The 22,393-nt window shown below is 52.1% G+C and overlaps 1 pseudogene; it reads left to right on the top strand.

Moving 5' to 3' along the window:
* Window positions 1-44: 44 nt before the first annotated feature.
* Window positions 45-21,087, top strand: LOC132340873 (zinc finger protein 629-like; annotated as a pseudogene).
* Window positions 21,088-22,393: the final 1,306 nt, after the last annotated feature.

Here is a 22,393-nt window from a genome sequence, read left to right as displayed (position 1 = left end):
TTCCCCCGCGCCCATCCAGCCAATTAGAGGCCAGCCGGAAGCGGCGCCCTCTGACCTCGGGGCCGGGCATGAAGGGGGCGCTCCCGCTGCCGCCTCCTCCTCCTCCTCCTCCTCCTCCGCCGCTCTCCCCTCCGGCTCGGGCGGGTGCTGAGGGAGCCGCTGGATAGAGCGGGGAGGCGCCGGGAGAAGACTGAGGGATCCTGGAGCTGCTGAGGCGGCCGGGACAGGTGAGGAGGGGCGGGGGGGGGGTGGGAATAAGATGGAATTGTGGGAGGGTCTTGGAGGGTTCTGGGGGTCCTGGGTGGAGTCTGTTGGGGTCTTGGGGGTCTGGGGAGGGGTATTGGGTGGGGGGGATCCCGAGGGTTCCTGGAGGTGTCGGGGAAGCTCTGGGGAGGGGTCCTGGGGCATTGTGGGGGGGGCGGATCTGGGAGTCTGTGGATGGGTGCTAAGAGGGGTCTCGAGTGGAAGGGTCTTGGGGGGTTTTGGCGAAAAGTCATAGGAAGGTCCTGGGAGGGTCTTGGAGGATTCTGAGGGTCCTGGGTGGAGTCTGTTGGGGTCTTGGGGGTCTGGGGAGGGGTATTGGGTGGGGGGGATCCCGAGGGTTCCTGGAGGTGTCGGGAAAGCTCTGGGGAGGGGTCCTGGGCCATTGGGGGGGGCGGATCTGGGAGTCTGTGGGTGGGTGCTAAGAGGGGTCTCGAGTGGAAGGGTCTTAGGGGGTTTTGGGGAAGAGTCGTAGGAAGGTCCTGGGAGGGTCTGGGGGGTCCTGGGGTGTTGTGGGAGGGGTTTTGGGGAGCCTGGGGGGTCCTGGGTTGGTTTTGGGGAGGGGTCTGGGGGATCTGCGGATGATCCCTGAGGGAGCTTGGGGAGGGGTCGGGAGGGAGGCTTTGGGGGGGGTCTCAGAGGACATCCTGGGCTGGGCCTGATTGGGGTCTGTGGGCTCTCAGGGCGGTTCTGGGGGTCTTAGGAATTTCTGGGGGGGGGGTCTGGGGGTCCTGGGAGGGTTTAGGGGTCCAGGGTGGTCCTGGGCCAACCTTGGAGGGGGGGAGGCTCTGGGGGGTTTGGGGTTCCTGGAGGGGGTCCTGGGGGAGATTTGGGAGTCGCAGGGGGTCCTAGGCCCACCCTGAACCGGGGTCTGGGGGTTTCAGGGGGAGGCGGCACAGCAGGGGTCCCTCCCCCCCCCGGTTTTTGTGGGGGGTCTCCCATGGTGCCCCCTCCCCAAAAAGCTCTGAGGGCCCCCTGAAGTGGCTCCTGTTCCACTGGCCGGTGCCCCCTGATCCAGAATGGCCCCAATGAGTCTGGGGGGATTTTGAGAGGGATTTTTTTGGGCTTTTTGGGATTTTGTTGGGAGTTTAGGAGGAATTATTGGGTTTTTGGAGAGAATTATTGGGTTTCGGGGGGTTTTGTGGAGTTGAGAGGTTTTGGATTTTGGGGGATTTTATTGGGGTTTTGGGGGGGTTTATTGAAATGTTGGGGAGTTTTTTTGAATTTTGGTGGGTTTCACTGGGATTTTGAGGGATTCTCTGGGGTTTTCGAGGAATTTATTGGGATTTTTAGAGAATTTTGTTTGTAGTGGAACTTTGGGGGAGCTTCAGGACTGGGGGGATTTGGGGTTATCCCCGGGTGTGGGGAGGGCTGAGAGGCACCAAAATCTCCTTAAAACCCCCCAAAGTCCCAAAAAAATCCTCATAATCCCAATTAAATCTCACAAAATCCCACTAGAACACCCTAGAATTTCAACAAAAGCGCACAAAATCTCTTGAAATCCCAGCAAACCTCTCAAAATCTCAATTAAACCCCACAAATCCCCCCAGAAATGTCCCCAAAACCACAAAAAGTCCCACAAAATCCCCCCAAGATCCAAAGAAATCCTGGCAACACCCAAAAAGCCCCACAAGAACCCACCAAAATCCCCCCAGTAAAACCAAAAAATCCCAAAAGAACACACACCCTCAAAGAATCCCACTAAATGCCCCCCAAATTCCAATAAAATGCTCTGAAGACCCCTTAAAGTCCAATGAAATCATGAAAAATTCCAGACTCCAACAAAATCCCCCCAAAATCACAGTAAAACTCGCTAAAATTAAAAAAGCCCAAAAAATTTCAATAAACCCCCAAACACCTCTAGAAAACAACCCACCAAAGCACCAATAAAACCCCCCAAAATCCATACCACTCAAAATTCTGCAACGCCCCAAAAACCCATTAATTCTCTTCAAAAAAACCCAATAATTTCCCCTAAACTCCCAAGAATATTCCCCAAAGCCCAGAAAAGCCCAATGTCCCCAGAAACCTTCCCAAAATCCTCTCAAAAGCTCCTTTGGAGTGATTTCAAGCCTTTTAGTGTGGATTTTAGGATCCTTTGAATGATTTTAGGTGGGTTTTAGGGTGGATTTTAGATCCCTTGGGATGATTTTAGGGCCATTTGTGTAGGGTTTAGGCCTGTTTGCATGATTTTAGGATAAACTGGGCAGTTTTAATGTGGATTTTGGGTTCCTTTGGCTGATTTTAGGCCCATATGGGTGAATTTTAATCCTATGTGGTGATTTTAGGTCTCTTGTTTTGGTGATTTTGGGCCCATTTGGTTAGATTTTTGGCTTCTTTGGTTAATTTTAGGTCAAACCAAGTCTTTTTAGGGTGATTTTAGGTCCTCTTGCGTTGGTTTCAGGCATGTTTGGGTGATTTTAGGTCCATGTGGGTGATTTTAGTAAAAACCAGGTGGATTTTTGGATGGAATTATGCACATTTGGGTCATTTTAGGCAAAACCAGATACTTTCAAGGTAGATTTTAAGCCCATTATGGAAATTTATGGTGATTTTAGGCCATTCTGTGTGGGTTGCAAACCTCTTTTAGTCCCATTTGGTTGGGTTTTAGACCCCCATTGGATAACTTGAATCCCATTTGGCTGAGTTTAGGCCAAACCTGGTGGATTTCTGCTGCATTTGAGGCCCTTTAGGGTGATTTTAGGCCAAACTGGGCCCTATTAGGACCGCATGTCCCCTTGACCTTGTCCCTTTCCCCTCACAGTTCGGGGTTTGGGAATGGAGGAGGGGGAGGGAGGGAGGAAGAGGTGGAGGGGCAGCGGGAAGCAGCAGAGGAAGACGAGGGGGGAATCGCATGGCCCTGGCAGTTCCTGAACTCGCTGCAGCCCCGGGATCATCGCCCCCCATCCCGCAGGTGCCCGGGGAGGGGGAGCTCGGCCCAAATCTGTCGGGGGGTGCCTGGGTTTGGGGTTTTTTGGGGGAGATGTTTGGAGCTGGCAGGGCTCCAAAGCCGAGCCGCAGATGGCCCTCGGGGGGACATCAGGGGTCCCCGGGAGGTGTTTTTGGGGGGTCCTGGTGTGGGTGGTGGCAGAGCCCCGGCAGGGGATGCGGGTCCCCCTGTGGTGGGGGTTGGTCTTCCCAGCCGGGCCCTCTGAGCTCTGCCGGGCCACGTGGGGACTGCGCGGGAGCGGCGGCACCGGTGGGGGGACACCGGTTTTGGGGAGCCCCGGGAGAGCTGCAGCTTCCCTGAGTGGGAGCTCAGAGAGAGGAGAGCCCCAGAAGGGCAAAGTGGGGACCCCTGGGATTCCTGGGACCCCGGTGGGTGGGATAGCTGGAAATGGGGTTTGGGTTTCCTGGTGCTGGAAGTGACTGCTCCCACTATGAGCCCAGTTGCTCCCTCCATTTCCAGTTTCCTTGGCACTCCCTGTATGGACCCAGTCACTCCCAGTCATTCCCTATGATGATGCAATTTGCTCCTAGCAAGGTCCCACTTGCTCCCGCTTTCATCTAGTGTGTTCCCAGTTCTCCCAGTTGCTCCTAGCATTGTCCTAGTCATTCCAATATGGTCCCAGTCTCTTCCAGCATGGCCCCAGTCACTCACACTTGCCCCCAGCATGGTCCCAGGTCCTTGGGACTCCCTGTATGGACCCAGTCACTCCCAGTCATTCCCTATGATGATGCAATTTGCCCCTAGCAAGGTCCCACTTGCTCCCGCTTTCATCTAGTGTGTTCCCAGTTCTCCCAGTTGCTCCTAGCATTGTCCTAGTCATTCCAATATGGTCCTGGTCTCTCCCAGCATGGCCCCAGTCACTCACACTTGCGCCCAGCATGGTCCCAGGTCCCCTAGAGCATTCCCAGCCACTCCCAGTTTGGTCCCAGGCACTACTTCTATGGTGTCAGACACTTCCAGTATATCCCAGGTACCCTGAACTTTCTCAGAGTTATTGCCAGGCACTTCTAGTTACCTCAGTGAACTTCACGGTTTACTTGCCCCTGGTTTTATCCCACTTGCTCCCAGTTCTTGTAATTATGTCCCCAGTTGGCTCCCAGCATGGGCCTAGTAGCTCCCAATAACCCCCAATCAGGGTCCAATGACACCCAATCTAGTCACTCCCAGTCACTCCCAGTCTGATGTCAATTGCCCCAGTGTGATCCCAGTTGTTCCCTGTCAATGCCAGAGTGACCGCAGTAGCCTCCATTATGATCCCAGTGAATCCCTGTCTCTCCCAGTGTATCCCAGTCATCTCCAGCATGTTCCCAGTTGCTTTCAGCACAATTCTAGTTGCCCACAGCCACTCCTAGTCAATCCCACTTTGATTCCAGTCCCCCTCAGTATGATCCCAGTTGCCCCCAGCATAGTTCCAGTATTTCCCAGTTCCTACAAGTATGATCCCAGTCGCCCCTAGAATAGTTCTAGTCCCTCTGAGCATGGTCCTTGTCACATCCAGTGTCCCCCAGTGTAGATTCAATCACTTCCAGTTTCTATAGAGTAGTCCCTGTCATCCCCAGCATAGTCCCTGCTGTTCCAGTGTTGTTCCAGTTATCCCTAGTATGGTTACAGACACTCCCAGTTGCCCCAGTAAGGGTCTAGTTACTTGAGAATTTTCCCAGTCTTTTGCAGTTATTCCCAGTTGCCTCCAGCGTGATTCCAGTTTTTGTCTGTTGACCAAAGTGTAGTCCTAGTTGCTTCCAGTATGATCCCAGTTGTGGTCTCAGTCCCCTCAGCATGGTTCCGGTACCTCCTAGTTGATCCCAGTTGCTCCCAATGTGTCCACATTTTCCTCCCAGTAGCTCCCAGTAACCCCCAATCAGGTTCCATTCACACCCATTGTAATCCCAGTGGCTCCCAGGATGATCCCAGTAGGACCCATAGTCACTGCCAGTATGGTTCCTGTCACTCCTAGTATGATCCCAGTTGCATCCAGTGACTCCTAGATCCTCCCAGTATTATTCCAGTCATGCCCAGAATGACTCCCTGTAACTCCTAGTGTGGTCCCAGTTGCTCCCAGACACCTCCAGTATGGTTCCAGTCATGGCAAGCACTTTTCCAGTCACTCCTAGTGTAATTCCAGTAGGATCTCAGTCACTCTTACATCCTCTCAGTACTATTCTACTTACTCCCAGTATGATCCTAGTATGACTCTGACATGGGCACACCTCCTGCCATTATCACTTAGCATGGTTCCAGTTGCTTCCCTTTACCCCCACTATCATTTCAGTCTCTCCCAGTATAACCCAGTTGGTCCTAGCATGTTACCAGTCACTTCCAGATGCCCAGAGTTGCTTCCAGCCTGATCCCAGTTGCTCACAGCCACTCCCATTCACCCTCGGTGCAGTCCCAGTTGCTGAAAGTATGATCCAGTATGATCCCAGTCTGCCCCAGCATGGGCCCAGCTGCTTCCACTGTGATCCCAGTAGGATCCCAGTTGCCCCCAGCATGATTCCAGTTTCTCCCTGTTCCTCCCAGTGTGATGCCAGTTCCACCCAGTTGTCCCTAATATAGTCGTAGTCACGCTGTGGATGATCCCTGTCCCTTCTAGCATGGTCCTAGTCATGCCCAGTTGCTGCCAGTGCAGACCCAGTCATCCCCATTCGCTCCCAGTTGCCCACATTGTTGTCCCAGTTCTCCCCAGCATGGTCCCCGTTGTTCCCAGTGTGGTTCCAGTCACCTCAGTATGGTTACAGATACTGCCAGTATACCCCAGCTACTCTCAGCAAGGTCGTATTAATTCCCGGTCATTCCCAGTAAGTTTCCAGTTATCCCAGTACAGTCCAGTCTCTCCCAGTGATGCCACTCCTGGCATTCCCCACCCCTCTCTGCATTCTCCCCTCCCAGATCTCCCGAGAGGAGCCCCAAGGGCTTGCAGTGCCCAGGCAGGGTCCCCAGCAAGGCCCAGTTTGGATTTGCAGCCCCCAGTTTTCCCAGTTTGCCTCTCCTTTGGCCCGGGCCGGGTTCCCAGCCGGGTTCCCAGCAGCCGAGAGCTCTGCGCTGCCCATCCCAACCTGTCCCGGCTCCATCCCTGCCGTGGGCTGCGAGGGCTGCGGGAACGGGGCACTGGGGGTGTTGCTGCTGCTGGGGGAGGAGGAGGAGGGAGGGAAGTAGGAGAAGGAGGTGGGCTTAGGGAGGAGGAGGAGGAGGGATGGAAGAGGAGGAATGGGAGGAAGATGAGGAACAGAGGAGGATCAAGGAAAGGAGAAGGAACCATGATGTCATGTGCTCCCTAAATTCGCAGCCCCCCACTTGTGGGATCATCACCCCCCCACCCCCATCCTGCAAGGTCATAGGGAAGGGGGATCTTGGGCCAGATATTCTGGGGGCTCCGTGGGTTGGGTTTTTTTGGGGGGAATGTTTGGGGAATGAAGAACTGTAAAGCTGAGCCGAAAAGGCCCTTTTTGGGGACATTGGGGGGTTCCGGTGGCAGCTGCCAGCAGAGGCAGCCTGGAGGAGCAGAGCCCTGTGTCCCCCAGGAGCCCAAAGTGGGGAGCCCAGAGAGGGGGGAGCGCCACCTTTGGCGGAACCCTCAAGAGCCTGGAGAGGGGCAGGGGGGGCTCCTTGGACCCCCTGCACCCCAAAGCAGAGAATGAGGGGAGAAGGGACCCTGGGAGACCAAAAACCCCCAGCATCCCTAAATGGGGAGACTGAGGAAGGGAGAACTTTTTGGATTCCTGGGATTCACAGCAGCCTGGGGAGGATGGGGACCGAGGAGAAGGGAGACCCACAATATGAGCGTGACCCCCAGCAGCTGGGACAGGGAGGAATCCCTGAAGACCAAAGGGGAGAGACCAGAGATGGGGAACTTCTGGGAGGCTGATTCAGGGCTGAATCTTGGTGTTCTGGAGGATTCTGTGGACCCCAGATTCTCGATGACTTCCAGAGATGGACGTGGGCAGAGGGACCTTCAAATTCCACGTGCTCAACCCTTGTTTTCCCCAAACCAGGATTTCCCATTCCCAATCCTTGGCTGGATGGAGAAGGAGGGTGCAAGGACAAGATGCCACGGAACACCCAGACAGGTGAGGAGGAAGTCAATGCCCTTTCCCCCCTCTCTCCTGCTCCATCTCCCAGCCCAGCACAGCCCCCAGCTGCAGGACAGCCCTGCTGCTGATGCCGTCCTGCTGGGGGGGATCTCCTTCCCTTGCCCTGCGGCATGGAGGCAAATCCCATCCTGTCCTTGTCCTTCCTCCCCCAGACAAGGAGCTGCAGATGGAGGCCAGAGAGGACAAATCCCTGTGGCAGAACCTCGTGGAAGAGGCCATTTTGAGCAGCTCCATGGTGCAGGAATCAAAGGGGAAAGAAAAGCCCTGGAGATCCTGTGCAAGGATCTGCAAAAGCAGATCACGGGGATCTGAGGGGGAAAGACCCACCCCGGGCCAGGAAGGCAGCAAGAGATCGAGCCAGAGCTCGGAGCTGGTGCTCCATGAGCAGCTTTATGATGGGGAGAAGCCCCACAAGTGCTTGGAGTGTGGGAAGAGCTTCAGCCGGAGCTCCAGCCTGATTCAGCACCAGAGGACCCACACAGGGGAACGGCCATATGAGTGTGGGGTATGTGGGAAGAGCTTCAGAGCCAGCTCCAGCCTGATCCGCCACCAGATTATCCACACTGGAGAACAACCCTACGAGTGTGGGGAATGTGGGAAGAGCTTCAGCCGGAGGTCCACCCTCATCCGTCACCAGGTGATCCACACTGGGGAGAGGCCCTATGAGTGTGATAAATGCAGGAAGAGGTTTCAGCTCAGCTCTAGTCTTCTTGTGCACCAGCGCACTCACACAGAGGAGAAACCCTTCCGCTGCCCTGACTGTGGTAAGGGCTTCAGGCAAAATGCCCATCTTGTCAGGCACCGGCTCATCCACACTGGGGAGAGGCCCCATGAGTGTGAGGAATGTGGGATGAGCTTCAGCCGGAGCTCCCACCTCATACGCCACCAGAGGACCCACACTGGGGAACGGCCCTACGAGTGTGGGGAGTGTGGGAAGTGCTTCAGACAGAGCACCAACCTGATCCAGCACCAGAACATTCACACTGGGGAAAGGCCCTACAAGTGTGGGGAATGTGGGAAGGGCTTCAGCCAGCGTGCCAACCTGGTCCAGCACCAGAACATCCACACTGGGGAGAGGCCCTACAAGTGTTCAGAATGTGGGAAGGGGTTTCGGATCAGCTCACATCTCCTCGTGCACCATCGGCTTCACACAGAGGAGAGGCCCTTCCACTGTCCCGACTGTGGAAAGGGATTCATGTACAACTCCATTCTCATCAACCACCAACGGATTCACAGAGAGGAGAGACCCTTCCGCTGCCCTGACTGCGGGAAGGGCTACAAGCACAACTCCACCCTCATCACCCACCAGCGCATCCACACCAGGGAGAGGCCCTACGAGTGTCCATAGTGTGAGAAGAGCTTCTCACAGCGCTCTCACTTGAACAAACACCAACAGAGCCACCAGTAAGGGAAGCCCTGTGAGTGCCCCAAGTGCAGAAAGAGCTTCATACGCTGCTCCAACTCCATCCCCCACTGGAGGACCCTTGTTGGGAAGAGCCCTGGTGACCCACATTCCCTGTGATCCATGTTGGGAAGGCACCTAGCTAGTTATCCTTTTGTTTTGGCCTTAATTTTCTTCTGATTCATCTTCATCCCTTAAAAAGAGGCCTGAAAAGAAAGAAACTGATCAAAGATATCTAGTCCCCATTTCACAGTTGTTTAGAGGGAATTTAGGATTTGGGGACATAATCTTGAGGATTCATGGGTTCTGGGAGGATTTTGGGCAGTGTTCTCCATTTCTTTGCACTGCAGAACCAAGAGGGATTGATCTGTCTCCTCAAAACAACTCAGTCCCACTGAAAACCATGCTGTTGTATCCCAAAAGGGCTCAATCCCAACTCAGAATTGCTTGTTCCCTCCTCAAAAACCTCAATCATATGCCAAACTCACTTGATTGTGAGAAGGGGTTGTAAGAAGATTGGGAGAAGTGGGATCCCAATTTGGAACAGTGGATCAGGATTGTGTGGGACAGGGTGGCTGGGATGTATTTGATAGTAAATAAAAGTTTCAGAGTTACTGATTTCTGTCCCATTCATTTTCAGTCAGTTGCAGTTCTGTTTGCAGAGTGCCCCTTTCTCAGCTGATTGTGTTTGTGTCCTCCTTTCTCTCCTGCCTCTCTTTGCCTGCTCTGTTTCTCTCTCAGTGCCTCCCTTGAGCCCTTGAGCTGCCGCCAAAGACCCTGCCCTGATTTAATTCCCAATGCAGGAGCTACAACAGCCATGGCTGAAGTTATGAAGGCTGGCAGTGAAATGTCACTGTAAGATCTTGCTCTGCTTGGCTTTCAGCCCCTTCTTAAGAGCTTTGCCTTCGAGGGCAGGAACATCTTTTCCTCAGTGGGAACTGGAATTCCAGACCCTTGGAGTGTGTGCCATGCAGAACCATACAGACTGGGATGGCTGCACCAGAACAATGCAAACTGAGGCAGTCCCACCCCCCGCCAGGGATCCCTCCCAGTCCCTCCCAGTCCTGCACAGGGGCATAGCCAAAACTCTCTGGAGTTAACACGGAGGTCCTGGATTGATCCCAGTGCCAATCCTGTTCCCAACTTTTGGTCCCAGTCTCCATCCAGGAGCGCTCCCAGTGTCAGTCTCAGTCCTGGTCCTGGTCCCAGTCTCAGTCTTGGAGCATTCCTGGAGCACTCCCAGTGCTGATTCCCATCCTGGTGTTGATCTCAGTCTCAACCAGCTGTGCTGGTCCTGGTCCCAGAGTGGTGCCAGTCTCGGTGCTGGTGCCACTTCTGGTTTCAGTCCCAATCTCAGTCTCAGTCTCTGAATTGTCCTGGTTCTAGTGCTGGTACCTGTGCCAGTCTTGCTCCTGGAGTGCTCCCTGTGCCAGTCTCAGTCCCAGTCCCAGAGCTCTGCCAGTCTCAGTGCTGGTTCCAGTGCCAGTCTCGGTCTCAGTCCCGCAGTGCTCCAGCCAGTCTCCATCCTGGTCCCAGTCCCAGAGAAGTCCTGATGCCAGTGGTGGTCTCAGTTCCAGTCCCGGTCCTGGTCCCAGAGCACTCCCGGTTACAGGCCTGGTTCTGAAGCACTCCTGGTAGCAAGTCCCAGTGTTGGTCTTGGTCTCAGTCTTGGTCCCAGTGCCAGTTCTAGTGCTGGTTTCTGTTTTGGTCTCGGTCCCAGTAATGCTGCCTGTCCCAGAGTGGTGCTGGTCTTGGTTCTGGTATCAGTTCTGGTCCCAGTCCCTGAGATTTTAGGCCCATTAGGGTGATTTTAGGCCAAGCTGGGCAGGTTTAGGGTAGGTTTTAGATCTCTTGGAGTGATTTCAAGCATTTTAGTGTGGATTTTAGGTCCCTTTGGATGTTTTCAAGCCCGTATGGGTGGATCTTAAGCCTGCATGGGTGATTTTAGCCCCCTTTTCTTGGTGATTTTGGTTTCAGGATTCAAAGTGTGTCTTTCCCCACATCTGTTCCTTCAGCTGGATTGGGAGGGCATTTTGGCCTCTGGACCCACACTTTGGCTCCATTATTAGGACTGCTGGATCCAAATCCTTCATCTCCAACAACAGTGATCATTGGAGGTGCATCTCCTTTTTCACAATTGTTTTTAAAACTGCAGTATCAATAACTGTGCCACCCTGTCACGGAGTTGAATAATCACACCTTATTCACTATTGTTTAGTGACTTTAATTACATTAATTACTTAAATTCCTCCTTGATAATCTGCATCAACTCTTCCCACGACATAAACCTTTTCAAAGCCAAGCTCCAGCGAGCAGTTATCAAACCAAAGTGTCTTGGAGGAATTGGAACTCCTATGTCAGTATTGATAACTCTCATTTGCTTTTGATTTATCCTAATTAATTATAATGCATGAAGGTCCAGCCCTGCAGCCTCTAGGGGGTCCCTGTCAGGGGCAATCAGACCCAGAATAATTTCTCAGGAAGTTAAAGCGCTACTGTCCATGGTTGTATTTGGAAATTGGGTGCAGCCATGCACATCCAGGGGGTTTCTGTTTCCCAGGGGGCCCCTTGTACCCTTGTTAAAGGTGTAGAGCACATCTGTGAGATGGGTTCTCCATGGGGGCAGGTTCTCATCTTCTTTTTTCAACTGTTCTTTGAACAACCCCTTTACCCATTCAATCAATCCTGCAGATTGTGGATAGTCTGGTGTATGAAAAACCCAGCAGTTTTAATCACTGTATTTTTTACAGTAACAGACAAAGCATTCCACATCACAGTATCAGGAAACCCCATAAAAATAGCCAATTTCATCTGTTCCTCCTTTATTTGTTGTATACAATCTCACAAAGTTTATCACTGACATTCAAGTCCTGGCCAATGCTTTTCTGTAGGATATTTAGTGCTAGATCCTTGAGCAGCCACAGGTGGTAAATCAGAATTGTCAGCAGCCACAGTTTGTAAATCAGAATTGTCAGCATTATTTCACGTTATTTTATATATAGATAAAGATATAGATACAAACATAGATCTAGACAGACATATTGATAGATAAAAATATATGTTTATAAATACATATTGAAATGTTTTATTACATACATGTATATAGTTATTTATTATATTAATATTCTTTCACTTGAACAAATTAATACAAGCTCAGGATTAAAAACTTCTGCTGTCACTCCATGTGAGAGTGTTCCAACAACCGTTCCTTCTGTTGGTGCTGCTTCCAATATTCTGTTAACAAAATTCATCCTCATCTTTACCCCCTCACAAGTTGTTTTCCTTTCTCCATATGCAATTTTTGGATGCATTTTAATACATCCAGTGGTTCAGCTTCTTTAAACTGACTGCCCCATTGCTCACACAGTGTTCTGACCTCAGTCCACTCCAGCATCAGCAAACTCTAAAGGGCTTCCCATCTGTGAATTTCAGATGGGACTGATTCCTTAAATTTACATTTAAGAAGTGACATTTTGTTGTGATCTGGCCAGACTATGCCAGTTTTGTTTCACGAGTGGGCAGGGTCAGTACCAAAGACACAAACACGAACTGAAGGAACCAGTGTAATTTACTGTAGTTCAAAGCAGCAAAGAATCACAGATGGAGAAGCTCAGCATTGCACCCAATCATCTCTACCAAAGATTACCTGCAGTGATTTAGATCCATCACTGTCATGGTGAGGATGGCTGCAGCAAACCTCTTTGGTTCCCTAACTTCAGGGCGAGGGTGGCAAAAATGAAAAGGAGTGGGTTCGATGGAGTTGCCCGGAAAGAATTTTATTAAAGGGTGAAAAACAGCAAATGTGGAGTAGTTGAGCACAGTACGAGGGGCAGCATCCAGAGACACAAAACAAAGGGGAAGCAGCAACATATACACTTGGGGGTGGAACATTCTGGAACTATAACCATATAGGGGAAACAAGTCATCAATAGGGGAGCAGAACTTGGACAACTTAATATAATAACACCAAGGGCTTATGGGGGAACTCTCAGGCTCGCCTTAAGTTAAACAAATGATTCCAAGGGCTTGAAACTAATGCCCAGTTCTTTTGGGGTAAAATCTGGCTGACTTCGAGTCACATCTGGGCCAATTCCTACATCTCCCCCTTTCTGTTTTCTAACAAAAATGGAACTGAAAGAACTTTGCAAAACTCTATATTATAAACATCCAAACAAGCATGGAACAACCACCACCACAACAACAACAACCAAGAAAACCAACAGTCCCGTCTTGACTAAAGACATCATGCAACCCTTCAGTCTCCAAGATTAGAAGATTTTATTTGACCAGTCTTTGTTTTCCACTTGAAGCTTCTTGAACCCTCCCCTCAGCACTTGAATCCTGTTGTGGACTCGCTGTGGCTACAGAGGTTCATGCAACACATTCCCTCAAAGCCCTCACAGCTGTGCTCATGTGCCAAAAGTAGAAAGTCTATTGCTGCCCTGTTCTGCAAGGTGGCGTGTCTGATGGTATCTACATCTGACAGCAGGCCAGCACTGGTTTCCTTACTTAGCAGGCATCCTAGATGGTCTAACTGTCCTAATGTTAGCGTTCAGGAACAAATAATCACAGAATTATTATATGCAGGTACTTTTATTGAGGAGCTCTGGGTGTCAGGGGTACAGATCCAAATCTGACTCCAACATGGGTTCAGGATGAACATGTTGTCATATCCTTATTGTTAAATAACTACATATTAGTTACTAAACTTATATTGTTCTATTGTATACATTGATTTCATCCAAGCATGGATTTTTGTAATTTCCATCAAAACCCCCCAACATAGTTTCTCATGATTCTTGTTAAGACTAAACAATAATTATATCCAATTACCAAATAATCATCACATCTAACAAGGACTCCCTGCCCTGGAACTGTTCCCCTGTCCCGCTTCCTGGTGTCCCCTGTCCAGGATTCCCCTCTCCCTGCTGTCACCCCACTTGCTCACCACCCGTTCCCATGTCAGCATGCTTGTCTCGTCCTGCTCCCATCCCAGTCCGAATCTCATTCCCAGTCTCATTCCCCGTCCCATGTTCTCTACCTGGTTGCCATTCCCATATTCCTAGTCCCATATCCCCTATCCTGTTCCCTTATTCCCAGTCCCGCATTTCTTTATTCCCTGTCCCGTTCCCATAGTCCCAGTCTCACTCCCCTATTCCCGCTTCCAATCCTGATCCCATCTCCCTACTCCCCATCCCATATTCTCGCTCTGGTTGCCGTTTTCAAATTCCGTGTCCCATTTCATTATTCCCCTTCCCCGGTTCTATTCCAGGTCCTTCTCTGTATTCCCTGTCCTGTTCCTGGTCCTTGTCCCCATTCCTGATGCCATTCCCAGTCTCTGTCTTGTATTTCCAGTCCCATTCCCAGGTGCTTATTCGCAGTCCATGTCCCCATTTGCAGTCCTGGTCCCTCTCTCATATTTTGAGTCCCATTCCCAGTTCCAGTCGCTGTCCCCATTCTTGGCCCATGTCCCCATTCCCAGTCCCTGTACCCATTCCCAGTCTCGTCCCATATTCGCAGTCCTGGTCCCCATTCCCGGTCCTGTCCTGGTCCTATTCCTGAGGATGGCCTCTCGCATGGGGCCCTGAGGGCTCCACAGCTCGGCCTGGCTGTGCCACACGAACCGTTCAGCCCTGCTGCTGTCCTTGGCCAGCTGCAGAGAGCACAAGGCTTTGGCCATTTCTCAGAGGCCCCAGCTGGCCGGAGCAGCCCCTCCTGCCAGCAGCCGCTGTGCCTCAGAGCCCTCCCTCATGCTGGGGCCATGGAGGGGCCATGGGCCTGGAGGAGGCTCCTGTTCTTGAGACCGGAGCAAGGCTGCAGCTCCCGCCTTTGGGCCCTGGGCCGCAGCAGCGCAGGGGAGGCCCAGCTGCAGAGCTCACAGCCCCTGCTGGGTCTTGTTATGAACAAAAAAAGTTACCGTTTTTTTTAAAAGAAGGAGCTGCAGAGGAGTTTTCAGTTGAGCTAGGAATTGATCGCTGGCCAAGAGTTCTTTGTTAGTGAAATGTTGGAATCACCCCTTGAGTATCCTTAAGTACCGCCGTTTAACTCTCTATTGTAGAGAATTCTTGTTTTTCAGAACCACCCTAGCCTGTTGCCAGGAGGATGACAACCTCCCCTCGGACGGTGGAGAGAGGGAGAAATTTGCATCTCAGGAGACATGCAAATTTATCTCAAACCCAAAACTGCACTGGGACGGGACCTTCACCAAATCCTAGAAAATACCCCAAAAAAGACGAGCCAAAGTGGAATTGAGAGGTCAGGGTGGTGTCTGGACAGCAGGGCTGAGGTCCGAAGCCGGCAGAGATGCTTGAAAACCTCGGTCACTCCTCGCCCCAACTAAAAATGATGCCAGTCGGACACAGGACCCCCTGGACTGATAACCCAAACTGAGAAACCTGGGTATACCCCCACTGCTCTTGTGAGGACAGGACTCCGGGCTCTGGCCCCTAGGGGACAGAGCTACAAATCCTCCTCTTCTGAGTCACTGCTGGGAGCGGTGGCAGAAATCCCCAGAACTGCCAATACCCCATTTAGAGCTGATCACTTTAATAAAGGCATTAAAAGGAGGAAAATCTCCTGCCCTGTTATTTCAGGTCTCACTTGGACACTCTGGACCACGAATACCCATCCCATATTCTCTCTGCAGTTGATGTTTCCATGTTCCCGTCCCGTTCTCATATTCCCCTCCCTGGTCCTTGTCTCCATTTGCGGACCCTGTCCCCATCGCTGGTCCCATTCCTGGTCTCTATCCCCTTCCCGGTGCCATTTCTGGTCCCCGTCCGCAATCCTGGTCCCATTCCCGCTCCCTGTCCCCATTCCCGCTCCCTGTCCCCTCTCACCGGACGCCGCCGCCATCGCTCCGGCCCCCCGGCCCTCACATAACCGAGCAAACCCCGCGCAGCTCCCGCTCACCAATCCCAGGACGCGGTTGCTCTTGTATTTGCATAACCACGCCCTTCGGTTTGGTCCCGCCCACAGCCGGCTGCAGCCGCGTCCGGGCGCTGTTTGCTCCCAGTTCCCTCCCAGCGCTCCCAGTAAGAGCGGGACTGGCAGGGAGAGCGTTCCCGATTCCTTCCCATTGTTCTTACTATCATTCCCGGTGCTCTCAGGATCGCTCCCAGTGCCGCGCGGGAGGGGGCGGCTTTGGAACCCCTCTCCAGGGCACAGCGCAGCTTGTTTGGGTATCGGCACTGCCCGGGCCGGGCTGGGAGCGGAGGAGGAGCGGGAGGAAGAGGAGGGACAGAGGAGGAGGAGGACGAGGAGCAGCAACAACACGGTTTCCCCGCGGTTTCCCCGCTCAGGCCGCAGCTCCCCCTTTTTCGCCAGCATCGCCCCCCTGTGCCGGAACCCGCAGGTGAGCGGGGAGGGGGAGCTCGCCTCAAATCCATCGGGGTGGTCTCAGGGAGGAGTTTTTTTGCTTGGCAGGGGATGTTTGGATCTTGCTGGACGTCAAAGCAGAGCCGGTAAATGCCCCTGCAGAGCTCTTGGAGGGGGGGGGCCTCAGGTGGCGATCGCCCGGTACGGGCTGGCACAAGGGCGGTATCGGGTTTGAGCATCCCCGGGAGAGCCGGGGGGAGGAACGCGGGAGCCCCGGAACGGGGAGAAGGCAGAAGGGCGATCCCGGAGCCGGGGGAAAAACCGGCTGGCTGGAAGGGTGGGGGAGTCTGGGGATGAGCGGGACCCAGCCCCCCGAGGCTGAAAGGTGCGGTGCCTTCTCCAGCTGCACTTGGGCAGTGGGACCTCCACGCTTGGGCGTGGGACCTCCAAACCCAACACACTCAGCCCTTGTTTTCTCCCCAAACCAGGATTTCCCATTCCCAAACCTCTGCCCGATGGAGAAGGAGGAGGCCACGAGGAGGAAGATGGCCCGGGAGTGCCAGGCAGGTGAGGAGGAAGTCAGTGCCCCTTTCCCCCTCTCTCCCACTCCATCTCCCAGCCCGGCACCCAGATGAAGGACAACCCTGCTGCCAAAGCTGTCCTGCCGGGGATGCACTGGGGGATCTCCTTGCCCTTCCCTGTGGCACGGAGGCAAGTCCCATCCTCTCCTTCTCCTTCTTCCCCCAGACCAGGAGCTGAGGATGGAGAGCAGGGAGGACAAATCCCCGTGGCAGAACCTGGTGGAAGAGGCCATTTTGAGCGGCTCCACGTTGCAAGAATCCAATGGGGAGGAAAAGCCCCAGAGATCCTGTATGAGGAGGGGCTGCAAACGCAGATCACAGGGATCTGAGGGAGAAAGACCCAGCCTGGGCCATGAAGGCAGCCAGAGCTCAGAGCTGGTGGTCCATGAGCAGCTTCAGGATGGGGAGAAGCCCCACAAGTGCTCAGAATGTGGGAAGAGCTTCAGCCAGAGATCTGACCTGATCATCCACTGCAGAATCCACACGGGGGAACGTCCCTATGAGTGTGGGGTGTGTGGGAAGAGCTTCAAGGCGAACTCCCAACTGAACAGACACCGGAAGATCCACACAGGAGAACGACCCTATGAGTGTTCCCAGTGTGGAAAGAGCTTCTGTGAGCGTGCCTACCTGAACAAACACCAGAGGAGCCACACAGGGGAGAGGCCCTACAAGTGTGGGGAGTGTGGGAAGAGCTTGAGCCATATTTCCAGCCTGATCTGCCACATGGTAATCCACACAGGGGAGAGGCCCTATGAGTGTGGGCAGTGTGGGAAGAGCTTCAGAAGGAGCTATGAACTGACCAGACACCAGAGGAGAAACACAGGGGAACAGCCCTACAAGTGTTCCGAGTGTGGGAAGAGCTTCTGTGAGTGTGCTGACCTGATCAGACACCAGAGGACCCACATGGGGGAGAGGCCCTACGAGTGTGATAAATGCAGGAAGAGGTTTAAGACCAGCTCCAGTTTCCACAAACACCAGCGCATTCACACAGATGAGAGGCCCTTCCACTGCCCCGACTGTGGGCAGGGCTTCAGGCACAACTACACCCTCATCATCCACCAGAGGACCCACACTGGGGAACGGCCCTACGAGTGTGATAAATGCAGGAAGAGGTTTTTGACCAGCTCCAGTCTCCTCCTGCACCAGCGCATTCACACAGATGAGAGGCCCTTCCGCTGCCCCGACTGTGGGCAGGGCTTCACGCGCAACTGCACCCTCCTCAAACACCAGCGCATCCACACCGGGGAGAGACCGTACAAGTGCTCTGAGTGTGGGAAGAGCTTTGCTCACAGTGGTAACTTGACCAGACACCAACGGAGCCACCTCTAAGGGAAGCCCTGTGAGTGCCCCAAGTGCAGGAAGAGCTCCGTGCGCTGCTCCAGCTCCATCCCCCACAGTAGGACCCACTCTGGATGTTCCTCAGTGACCCCGATGGGCAGAGCCCCGGTGATCTGTAGTGACAGTGATCCGTGTTGGGAAGACCCTGCCTGGGGGGCTCCACATCCTCCTGGCTCTCTGTGGGCACCTGGAAACATCCGCAGACCAACATCAGAAATCCCTTGTGGAGAGCAGATTGGTCAACTTCTGACCCCAGAAACATCTCACTTTTTGCATCTTCTGGTGGCATCAAGCAACACTGAATGGCCTTGGAGGTCTTCTCCAACATAAATCCATTGTTTGAATTCTCTCTGGCCCATGGGGATCTATCTTCCACAGCTAAATGGGGACAGACTGGAGCAAACCCCTGATTTTGGATCCAGTGAGGTGGAAACCCCTCCAAAAAAGGTTCTTCCCTCCCATTCAAGCACATAGATCCTCTGCTGGCAGGGACATGTAAATCCTTTTCTGGCCTTGAAATGAAAAGGTTTCTGTTGATCCCTTTGAGACATATGGTTGGTTATTAACTTGGGTTAGAAATCTATTTCAAGTTTTGGTGCTGCCTTGAATTATTTAGTCTGTAGAGTGTAGTAATTTGCTGTGCTCATAGCTCACAAAATTGCCTTAAACGAGATGAAAGGAATGTGAATTTCCAAGCTAGGGGAAGATCAGAGAGGCCACCTGGATCTTAAAACAAGAAGGAAACCAAAACTGAGGCTGCAGGAGAGGGAGGGACAACCAGAGAACTAATTGTAATGTGAAACTACTAAATGAATATATGTGAACCTATTGTGAAACTTAATGCATATGCAACAAGTTAGGGGACAGAGGGGAGGTCTGGACTCTGGGGTGCACATGCCCTTGGAAATTATTCCGCTTGTGCCTGGTGTTGTAATAAACAAACAACTTTTAAACTTTAATTAGTGGAAGAGTCTTCTGTCCATGCACCACCTTTGAAAGCCTTGAAATTGGGGTAAAAATAAAGATGTTGAACTAGGGCATGGATGGGGAGATATGGGAACATGGCCATGGATGGGGATATGTGAGGGACAATGACATATAGGGGGAAATGGATATGGGAGACAGATCCATGGATGGAGACATGGCTGTGGATGGGGACGTGGGGAACACACACATGGATGGGTGCACATGGGGATACAGCCCTGGGTGAGCACATGAGGGGATATGGATGGTGACATGAACTGGGACAGCATCGATGCCACCACAGTGCCACCATCACCTTCATCTTGGCCATGGCCAAGCGCAGCCCAATGCAGTTCCTGCCACCACGTCCCCTCTGTCACCACTGCAGTGTCCCAGCTGAATGTCAGCACCCAGCAGGGCAGGACGGGTGACTTGTTCAGCTGGTGACAAGTGGTACCCCAAACACCAAATGGGAGGGACAAGGAACGGGGCACTCCTGGGAGACTTTTTCAGGCCTGAACCTTGGTGTTTGGGAGGTTTTTCTGGAGCCCAGATTGCCAGTGACTTGTAGAGATCAACATCAGAGGGCAGAGGGACATTCAAAGTAAACATGCTCAACACTTGTTTTCCCCAAACCAGGATTTCCCATTCCCAATCCTTGGAAGGCTGTGAGGAAGAGGAAGATGCCCTGGAACACCCAGGGAGGTGAGGAGGTGCGTCTTTCCCCCTCTTTCCTGCTCCATCTCCCAGCCCAGCATGGCCCCCAGCTGCAGGACAGCCCTGGGGGAATCTCCATCCCCTTGCCTGTGGCACGGAGGCAAATCCCATCCTGTCCTTGTCCTTCCTCCCCCATAGCAGGAGCTGAGCACGGAGAGCAGGGAGGACAAATCCCCGCGGCAGAACCTGGTGGAAGAGGCCATTTTGAGCGGCTCCACAGCGCAGGAACCCAACGGGGAGGAAAAGCCCCAGAGATCCCGCACGAGGAAGGGCTGCAAACGCAGATGGCAGGGATCTGAGGGGGAAAGACCCAGCCTGGGCCGGGAAGGCGGCCAGAGATCGAGCCAGAGCTCGAAGCTGGTGGTCCATGAGCAGGTTCATGATGGGGAGAAGCCCCACAAGTGCTCAGAGTGTGGGAAGAGCTTCAGGCAGACCTCCAGCCTGATCAAGCACAAGAGGATCCACACTGGGGAATGACCCTACGAGTGTGATCAATGCAGGAAGAGGTTTCAGACCAGCTCGAATCTCCTCGTGCACCAGTGCACGCACATAGTGGAGAGGCCCTTCCGCTGCACTGACTGTCGGCAGGGCTTCAGGCAGAACACCCATCTTGTCATGCACCGACAAATCCACACTGGGGAACGGCCCTACGAGTGTGGGGAATGTGAGAAAAGTTTTAGGCAGCGTTCCCACCTGTTTGTCCACCAAAACATCCACACTGAGGAGAGGCCCTATGAGTGTTCCTTAGTGTGGGAAGAGGTTTCAGATGAACTCCCATCTTCTCCTGCACTATCTGAGTCACACAGAGGAGATGTAGCAGGCACAGGGCTGGCTACGGCTCCGTGGAGAAATGTTTAGAGATAGGTATTTGCTGAGTCATAGGAATTGAACCAGTAGTCCTCACTCTGTCCTCCAGGCCTGCTTATCTCTCTGTGACCCCATAGGTTAGTTTCCCTAACCCTTACAATTGGTCAGTTTCCAATCCCCCCTAACCCTATAAAAGGGGCTGTCTTGGCCCATTTTGTTAGAAGAGCTGCATTCAGACCCTTCGCGAGACCCTCAGAATAAATCATCGTGGAACATTCTGAACCCAGCCTTCTCCTCTCTCCTTCGTCTGCCTTCCAGAAGCCACGGCCAGCCAGAGACTCTAGCAAGCTTAAGAGCTGAAACAATAAAAGAGCTGATATCACTAAGAGCTGACAATCACTGAGCTTGCTAAGAGGCCACAGCTCTGTGGTAGTCTGGTCTAGGCACTCAGCTCCCGAAGGGCTGAGCTATCCAGCCTTGAGACTACTTGCCTGGGGCGCTTTAACCCTACGGGGAACCAGCTGTTTAGCTAAGAAGTTAGCCCCTGTGGCTTCATTATTTTACAAGGAGAGGCCCTTCCGCTGCCCTCACTGCGGGAAGGGATTCAAGTACAACTCCCACATCATCACCCACCGGCGCATCCACACCGGGGAGAGGCCCTAAGAGTGTGGGAAACGTGGGAAGAGCTTTTCTAGGAGATCTCACTTGACCCAACACTAACGGATGCACCGGTAAGGGAAGCCCTGCGAGTGTCCCGAGTGAGGGAAGAGGTTCATGCACTGCTCCAGCTCCATCCCCCAGTGGAGGAGTCATGTTGGGCACAGCCCTGGTACCCCATATTCCCTGTAATCCATGTTGCAAACGCACCTGGCTAGGTTTTCCTTTTGGTTTGGCTTTAATTTTTTTCACTTCTCCGTGTCTTTGTAGTCCAAAAGCCAAGAGGGATCGATCTTTCACCTCAAAACCACTCAAATCCCACTGAAAATAACTGAATTTTAACTCAAAAGGGCTCATTCCCACCTCAAATTGCTTGTTCCCTCCTCACAAAAACTCTGTCTGAGGTCAAACTCACTCCATTCCACAGCTGCCAGGCTGAGATGGAGTTGGGAGGAGATTGGGAGAAGTGGGATCCCAGTTTGGAGCAGTGGGATGGGGATTGTGTGGGACTGGGTGGGTGGGATGTATTTGATAGCAAATAAAACTTTCAGAGTTACTGATTTCTGTCCTGTTCATTTTCAGTCAGTTCTGTTTGCAGAGTGCCTCCTTCTCAGATGATTCAATTCCTATAAAATCCCATTTTAAAATCATCTAACCCAAACAATCCAAAAACCTGTCCTAATAAAACCACCCACAGTCAATTAATTTTTTAAAAATAATTTTAATTTTTTCAGAGTACTTAAGGATGTTATTAAAGTTTAATTGTTTGGTTAAAATGTATGAGAAATTATAGTGGTGTTTGGTTTTGTGTTTAGTATATTTGTAATATGAATTGTTTAACTAAGGTGTGTTAGATTGTATGTTAGTTTTTTTAGATATTTTTTATCTGAAGTGTATTAGCCATGGAGTTAAAACTTTAAAAGGTATTTCTTGGTATATAATTTATTTATATTTATTGATAGTGTTATAATAATAGTTATTGTTTTGGCTTGAATCATTATTGGACTATTGTAAGGAAGACTTGAAATTATTATATTTTATTTTTATTATATTTTATTTTTATTATAAAATATTGATTTATAATTTTATCATAAATAGTTGAGAGGATAGGAAAGAAATTCAAGGGCAGGAACATTTTTTACTGGCTGGGAACTGGAATTCCAGACCCTGGGAGTGTGTGCAGGACCACACAGACTGGGATCAAATATGGACTGGGATCAAATATGGACTGGGATCCTGTGGACTCAGACTGCAGAGACTGGGACCATATGGATCAGGACCACACAGGCTGGGATCAACTGAACTGGGATCA

This window comes from Haemorhous mexicanus, chromosome 34 (genome assembly GCF_027477595.1).
Source record: "Haemorhous mexicanus isolate bHaeMex1 chromosome 34, bHaeMex1.pri, whole genome shotgun sequence".
Lineage (NCBI taxonomy): Eukaryota > Metazoa > Chordata > Aves > Passeriformes > Fringillidae > Haemorhous > Haemorhous mexicanus.
The sequence above is the reverse complement of the archived record's forward strand: the minus strand, read 5'-3'. Positions and strand labels throughout refer to the sequence as shown.